Source organism: Giraffa tippelskirchi, chromosome 2 (genome assembly GCF_054371585.1).
Source record: "Giraffa tippelskirchi isolate mGirTip1 chromosome 2, T2T-mGirTip1v1.2.pri, whole genome shotgun sequence".
NCBI lineage: Eukaryota > Metazoa > Chordata > Mammalia > Artiodactyla > Giraffidae > Giraffa > Giraffa tippelskirchi.
In genome coordinates, this window is record NC_137276.1 from 64,473,132 (window position 1) to 64,481,007 (window position 7,876).

General features: G+C 37.9%; 1 protein-coding gene across 28 annotated transcripts in view; it reads left to right on the forward strand.

Annotated features, from left to right (window-relative positions):
* The window catches only part of ASCC1 (activating signal cointegrator 1 complex subunit 1), a 132,273-nt gene that overhangs the window by 112,402 nt on the left and 11,995 nt on the right, over positions 1–7,876 (forward strand). The window lies entirely within an intron of this gene.

Sequence of the window (7,876 nt, forward strand, 5' to 3'; positions counted from 1 at the left end):
TTGGTATTTAGTTTAAATGTTTTTTTTTTTTTTTATTTCACCCAGTGTCCTTCCTGCTTTATGATTAGATGTGATACTCATATTTAATAGACCCTAAAGATATATTATTTATATCATAAGTATTAAGTTAACAGCATTCAATCCTACTGCATTTTTGTTGACTCTTCTCTAGCAAATATTTCTTTTTAAAAATTAGTTTACTAAATTCCAGAAAAGAGAGCCCAGAGTCAAATATACCTATAACTCAAACCTCACAATCCTCTGTTGATAAGTTTATTTTTCAATTAAATTTGACTGTAACTTTATTACTTCACATCAGCAAAGTTCAGCTGATAGGAGTAATATTGAGCTTGAATTTACACTTAAATTTCTTTTATTTCAAAATACATCCAAAATGAGTCTTGTGTTTCTCTGTGAAAGTGAAAAAGTGAAAGTATTAGTCACTCAGTTGTGTCCAACTGTTTGCAACCCCATATTCTGTAGCCTGCCAGGCTCCTCTGTCCATGGAATTTTCCAGGCAAGAATACTGGAGTGGGTAGCCATTCCCTTCTCTAGAGGATTTTTCCGACCCAGGGATTGGACCCAGGTCTCCTGCATTTCAGGCAGGTTGTTTGGTGTCTGAGCCACCAGGGAAGCCCATTGTGTACACTGATTAACTTGAAACATGAACAGTGATTTCTTTCGCATTTTCATTTATGCCTTATTGCAGAATGTATTAATAAAAAGTATTGAATGAAAAATAAATGCCAGTGAACTTTTAAGTAAATCAGTTCCAAATATATTACTAGCATGACTATCAGAAAAATGTGACATATAGGAAGGAACCTGTGATAAGAGACCTTGCCAAAATATGGCCACTCTTGCTTTGCTGTGTTAGTGATAACGTGTGGCTCTGCCTTCATTCTTGATGGTTACAGAATCAAGTAATCAATTACTTAACCAAATGGGAGATGTAAGAAATCATTAGGGGCTTTTCATATTTTGCTAGTAATAGAAATAATGTATTTTATGTTAAAAATCTGAAAGACTTCTGCCAAGTGATTGGAGCATCAGATATATAAGGAAAAGCAACAGTTTGAAGCGCTTCAATTTGGTTTGGTACATTTTTTTAGATTATTGGGTTGGGGGCAGGGGGACAATTCAAATACAAGTAGGATTTCACCAAAACTTATCCTCTGAATTTGCTTCATGTGTCACTTTGCCTGGAAAGTGAAGTCTTAAAACACTAATGAGGGCACCCAAAGATATGACTGTCGGTGAGGCAAAACTATTGTTAAAATGAAACTGGAAAACAAGCAGTTAGCTGATTTTTGACAGAGCCAACATCCATTCTAGAAAGATGCACCCTCCCTGGTCTGTTGCTGTCTGTTTATACAAGATATTTTTTCCTCCCTTCACTCTCTTTTGAATTTCTATTTATTGGCTGTTCATCTTTGCAGTGGTTCTAGGATACTTCATGCCTTGCCTTGGCTCAGGCAGGGAATGACAGGTTTGGAAAGCCTAACCTATGTGATGACAAGAAATAGGAAAAGACAATGAGAGTAGAAAGTAATTATGTGGTTAAAATTACTTTTCTTAAAATCATTTCTGTTTTTTATCAGAATGAAAAATATTTTATTGGCTCCCTCCTCAGTGTAAAACGTTAAGCTACTGTTTGCTGTATTTCTGGGAGATGGGAACAGATGTTCAGTTGGTCTCTGTGATCCCATTGCTGTGAACTCTTTGAACAGTGTACTTGTTATTATTGTGGGAAATATTCATCTCTTTTATATATTCATTTCTAAGGGTCTAGTATATCATTTTGGGTGTACTTCACAAATGAAGGGAGGTGGGTTATAATTCACTTGGATCCATTGAGTTTTGTGGGGTTTTTTAGTTGTGGTAAAATATACATAAGATTAACCGTGTTAACCACTTTAAGTATATAATTCAGTGGCATTAATAACCCCATCACATTGTTGTATAACCATCACCACCATCCAGCTCCAGAACTGGATCATCCCAAGTTGAAACTCTGTACCCATTAAACAGTAACTTTATTCTCCCCTCCCCTCCACCCTTAGCACTCATTATTCTGCTTTCTGTCTCTGTGAATTTGGCTCCTATATGTACCACATAGGAGTGGAATTATACAATATTTTCCTTGTTTCTGGTTTATTTCAATCCTATAATATTTCCAAGTTTCATCCACATTGTAGCATGTATCAGGATCTAGTTTCTTTTTAAGACTGACTAATATTCCACTGTATGTTTACATGCCCATAAAATATTCCATTGTATGCATTATATAGGCATGTATTATGTATTCCATTGTGGTTTTTTAGCTACAGTATAAACATACCACAAAGAATCTGATGCTGGGAAAGATTGAAGGCAAAAGGAGAAGAGGGCAGCAGAGGATGAGATGGTTAGATATTAATAACATCACCAGCTCAATGGATATAAATTTGAGCAAACTGTGGGAGATAGTGGAGGACAGAGGAGCTTGGCGTGCTACAGTTCATGGGGTCTCAAAGAGTCGGACACCACTTGGCAACTGAAAAGAACAAGCCAGTATAAATCTGTACCTAGAGACGGTGAGAGGGCACTGTCGTTTTTGAGCCAGCCTGTTGTTTAGAGACCAGGCCAAATGAAACCATGTTAGATTAGGTGGCTTGGTGCCAGCAAATGTCTAAGTGTTATTCCAAATGTTGGAGGACATCATGGGAAGAGATAAAGAAACGAGAGTGAAGTTCATGATGCCATGAAGCTGTGATGATGTCTTTAGAAATAATGTCCTTGTTCCCATCTCAGTGATGAAGCAATTTTAGAATTAATGCCCATAGGTGAACATTATTATTACAAAATAAAAGTAGAAAAACAAAATATAAATCATTCAGAACTCCAGTTCAAAGTTTGTTCTCTCGGTTGTAAGTTAAAACATTGATACCAGTTCCCTAAATTGTAGAGATCTTGCAACTCCTGAAGTGTGTTGGCAGGGTGGGAATGATAACCCTATCCCTTTCCCAAGGTCTTTTGCTAATTTGGCATTTAGCCCACACCTTTGCAGAAGGGAAGGAGGCCATCTGGACTGGATTACAGATAAGAGTGTGTCATAATAGATAATGTTGAATTGGTGCTACTGAAAGCAGGTTTCCTATGGTCCTGACAGAGGACAGAATATTTCATGTTTTGTTGTCTAATAAGATAAGATGATTTAGTTGAAAATCTAAGATAACATGTGGCAACCTCTCTCCCATCTTCCAAGGAAGCATTTCAAACCCAGCTATTTTTTGGACAGCTCTTATTTATATGTATATATACTCTTGCCAGTGCCTGATGTTGCCAATGGGCCTCTGGTTTACTCTTTTAACTTTTCTGATTGCTGTCCTCCTATTGAAAAAGTCGGAGTGGAGGTGGCTGCACCTGATGACCTTTTCTCCTGTCTCATTGTTCTTTTTCCATATTTGTCACTTGACACAATAGTCAGCATCTTTGTGCCCTGCCTGCCTAAAGCCACTTGCCCAGAGACACCCCGGGCTGAACAGAAATCATCTCTGCCCCTTTCTGCTGACTGGCACTTCCTTTCTCCTGTATGATATGTATGATACAAAGATCAGACACTTGCCTCCTGTTGCTATTGTTTGAGGGACAGTTATGAGTAATCCCTGAGGGAAGATGACCAAGCTGAAAGTAAGAGTGGTAACACATTTGAATGAGCATTAGGAGGCTGCTTTCTGAGGGAAAGAATTTATCTGTGGAAACAACCTAGATTCTGAAAGGGCATCTGCCCTTAGGGTTGGTGGGCACAGGCTTAGGGCATTGAAGAGTTCTTGCTTGCCAGCAGCCACCTGGGGCAGTTTTGCCCTGAAGAAGCAATAATATCCGTGCCTGAAGGCAAGGCTTTCTCTGGAAGAAATTTTGCAGCAAACTATATCCCAGCGGCCTCTCTCTGATGCTAATTCTGCATGCTGCTGTGGAAGCCGGCAGAGCGTGCTGGTGTGTGCTGAGATGAGGTTGGGTTCTTCAGCCGTGTCAGCACAGCCTCTTCTCTCTTCCTGCCTCCTACCTCCACCCCACATTTTTTTCTTGCTACTTTTAAAAACCGAAAAGGGAAGGGAGGGGAGGGGAAGTCCCTTGGCATTTTGAGTATTGAGGTGCTCAGCAGAACTGCCTGGCATTCTGTTTGTACAGAACGGTTTTAATTCACTCTCTTAATAGGTCATTTGACCTTACCAGCTGAGTCTTAAACTTGATAATCCTCATGTCAGCAGTGAGGCTCAGGCCACACATCCAGAAGTGCAACCCTGCAAAATTATTTGAAGGAGGTTTTAAAGCCTTCATTCCTTGGCTGTTTGTCTGGCTTCTGCCTGGCGGCTCCTCAGGTCAGGCTCCTCATAACATTCCTCATGCTCACTGCAGCCAAGACAGGCACGTGATTTGGGAGAGCAGAATCAATGAGGGAAGTTCACGTTCCTATTCTGTGTGCGCAGCCTGATGACTTTCCCATGCCACTGAAGTCAGTGGAGATGAGACTTCGGGTCTGGTGACATGCAAACTTTTTGGTACTGATGTAATGGAGGTACCCAAAGCAGGAGTGATGTGCTGATAGGTTGGAAAATTGTGGCTGAGTCCTCTGATTACAGAGGTAATTGATGACAAGAATTACTTCTCACGCAGACTGGCCTTGACTTGTTCCTTGGCTCTGAGGTGCCCCTGGCCTTCTGGAAATACATTATGTCTCATTTTTATTGGCTATTATTAGCTGTTATTATTGGTTGTCTCACCACTGATTACTGCAGTCTCAGATTTCAGATTAGATGTGATATCTGAGGTGGAGTTAGGGCTGTATTTGGAGAAGACTGGGAGAGTAACTACCGAAAAGCCACATTGTCTTTTCTTCTGAAGTAGATTTTTCTGCTCCATTCTTTAAAAATATTACAGCCCCATGAGGCCAGTTGATGACTGCAGAGACTGTAAACTATCAGAGTTCCTACTTGACTTTTCTTATTTTCTTTTAAGGAAGCTGCTTTTTGTCCTGTGATGATGCATTGGAGGTTATAGTTGGTGAGTGACAATAATAGAGCTCAAAATACCATCTGATAATTTATCTTCCTGTAACTGCAGAATATCCTTGTAAGGTGTTGTCCCTGTGTAAAGATGGAGAAATTGAGGGAGAGAGTAGCTGTGTGGTTATTGACAGGAAAGCACTGAAGTCACGTTTGCCCTAAGAACTGTTTTGATTTCTCTCTTCAATAAAAAAGAGTTTCTATCTTTGGTTTCTAGGTGAAGTTGTGTATGTTTGTGTGTGTTTGGAGGGACATGGCTTACTTCAGTGTGAATAGACTCCATTGTATTCTTCCGTGAAGATTTAGAAAGAATCCATGTGAGTGCAGCCTATATGAATATTTTTTACGTGGATGGAAGGTGTTTTGGACCTGAGGTGTTGGATCATCATTTTCCTTCTTGTCTCTTTGCATCTCTCATATTTGCTCCCTTCAGAAGTAATTTCACACATAGCCAGAAGGAAAATGCAAGGTACAAGAAGGCTTGAAAGTTGGAATTGCCGGGTTCCTTGACACAAACTCAGAATCATTTTTTAAGGTTTGGGGGATTTTAACAAAGAAGACTTTGAAACAAAACTTATTTGTGATCCTAACTCTTAAGTGAGATTAGCAATGTAGTGTATGAAAAGCTGTGTGGTATTTTTCAAATTTTTATATTTTTAGTCTGATGTCCACATCTTTCTGTTTACTGCTTAAAGTCTTTTTATTATTGTACTTAGAGGCCAATTGGGTGAAGAATACTTCTGAAGTATACCATTATTTATTTTGTTGTTTTCAATTAGGATCCTCCAAGGGCTATGATTAAAGTTTTTTCACATTACTTATTTCTCTTTCATGGCCACAAAACCAAGTGACCACTTCCTTTGCTGTCAGATTGCATACCCATAGCCCACAAATGGAACTTCTTCCCCACTTAGCGTTATTTCGTGCAGATTTGTTATTCGGATTATGAGACAAATGCACACTGCCATGTGGACATGGCCTGCTACTGCCTGTGTTCTAGGCCTGGTCCCAGAAACTATTAAATTTATATTACAGTGTTAGTGGTCCTAGCCTGTCTATGTTTCTTATCTTTTAAATGAGGATAGTAATGCTGAGCTCTGGTTGATGTCACAGTGATTTTTGGAAGAGTTAATGATCTGGGCTTTGTGAGATACTTATAGATCCTTAGATGAAAGGTGTTATTTAGCCTCAGCAAGGCTTCCCGCAGGAGTGCCTTCCAAAGAGCTCCAAGTGTTTGTCAGACTGTCTTCCATTCATCCTCATACCATCCCTGGTAAGGAGGGAAGTGGGTGAGCATTACTATTAAGTACAAAATAGTGTTATTACCATTACTTTTATCTGTAAACAGGAAGTAATTGTGAAAAATAGAAGTTGGTAGAACAGATTATAGAAGAAAAACACTGGGAAAACTTCAAAGTAGTGTGCATGTGCTATTCCTGTGTATTTTAGGCTTCAAAAGTCTAATTGCCATACATGGAAACAATAAAGATCATCCTTTGTTGGGGGAGAAACAGGACCCACTCTGTCCTTCTAAATACTTGCATTAATTGAATACCAGTATTATTTTCAGTTGCACCAGATTATGTTCTAAGAGTTAGTTTAACTCGCATATATCAAGAATGACTATAAATTTCATAGGACTTACATTAAAAAATACATATATATAGTTGATTTACAATATTATGTTAGTTTCAGGTATACAGCAGAGTGATTCAGTATTTTTATAGATAATACTCCATTTAAAGTTATTTCAAAGTAATGGCTATGATTCCCTATAGTGTATGATATATCTTTGTTGCTTATCTATTTTATACATAGTATTTTGTGTCTCTTAATCTCATATCCCTATCTTGCCCCTTCCCTCTTCCTCTCCACACTGGTATCCACTAATCTGTTTTCTATATCTGTGAGTCTGTTTCTGTTTTGCTGTGTACGTTTTATTTTTTAGATTTTACATATAAGTGATAGCATATAATATTTGTCTTTTTCTGCCTGAGATATTTAAGCTAAGCATAATACTCTTTAGGTTTATCCACGTTGTTGCAAATGACATAATTTTATTCTTTTTTATGGCAGAGTAATATTCCTGTATAATACACACACACACACACACACACACAAATATTTATATGTGTATATGTATGAATATGTGTGTGTATATGTGTGTGTGTGTGTATTAGATATACCACATCTTCTTTATTTATTCATCTATTGATGGATACTTACTTTGCTTTCATTTCTTGGCTGTTATGTAACAGTGCTGCTATGAATATTAATGTGCATGTATTTTTTTGAATTGGTGTTAAAAAAATTTTTTTTAATATATAACCAGGAGTGGAATGGCTGGGTCATATTCTGTTTTAGTTTTATAAGGAACCTCCATGCCTGATGTACCAGTTTACATAGTGGCTATACCAGTTTACATTTCCACTAACAGTATAGGAGGATTCCCTTTTATCCACATCCTCATCAGCATTTGTTATTGACTTTTTGGTGATAGCCATTCTAACAAGCGTGAGGTGTTATCTAATTGTTGTTTCCATCTGCATTTCATTTGTCTAATAATGAATGATGTTAAACATCTTTTCATGTGCCTTTTAGTCATCTGTATGTCTTTTTTGGGAAAATGTCTATTCAGGTCTTCTGCCCATTTTTAAATTGGCTTTTTTTTTTTGGTTGTTACTGAGTTGTATGAGCTGTTTATTTATTTTGGATATTAACCCCTTGTCAGCCATATCATTTGCAAATACTTTGTCCCATTCATTAGGTTGTCTTTTCATTTTGTCATTGATTTCCTTTGTTATGTAAAGCTTTTAAGTTTAATTAGA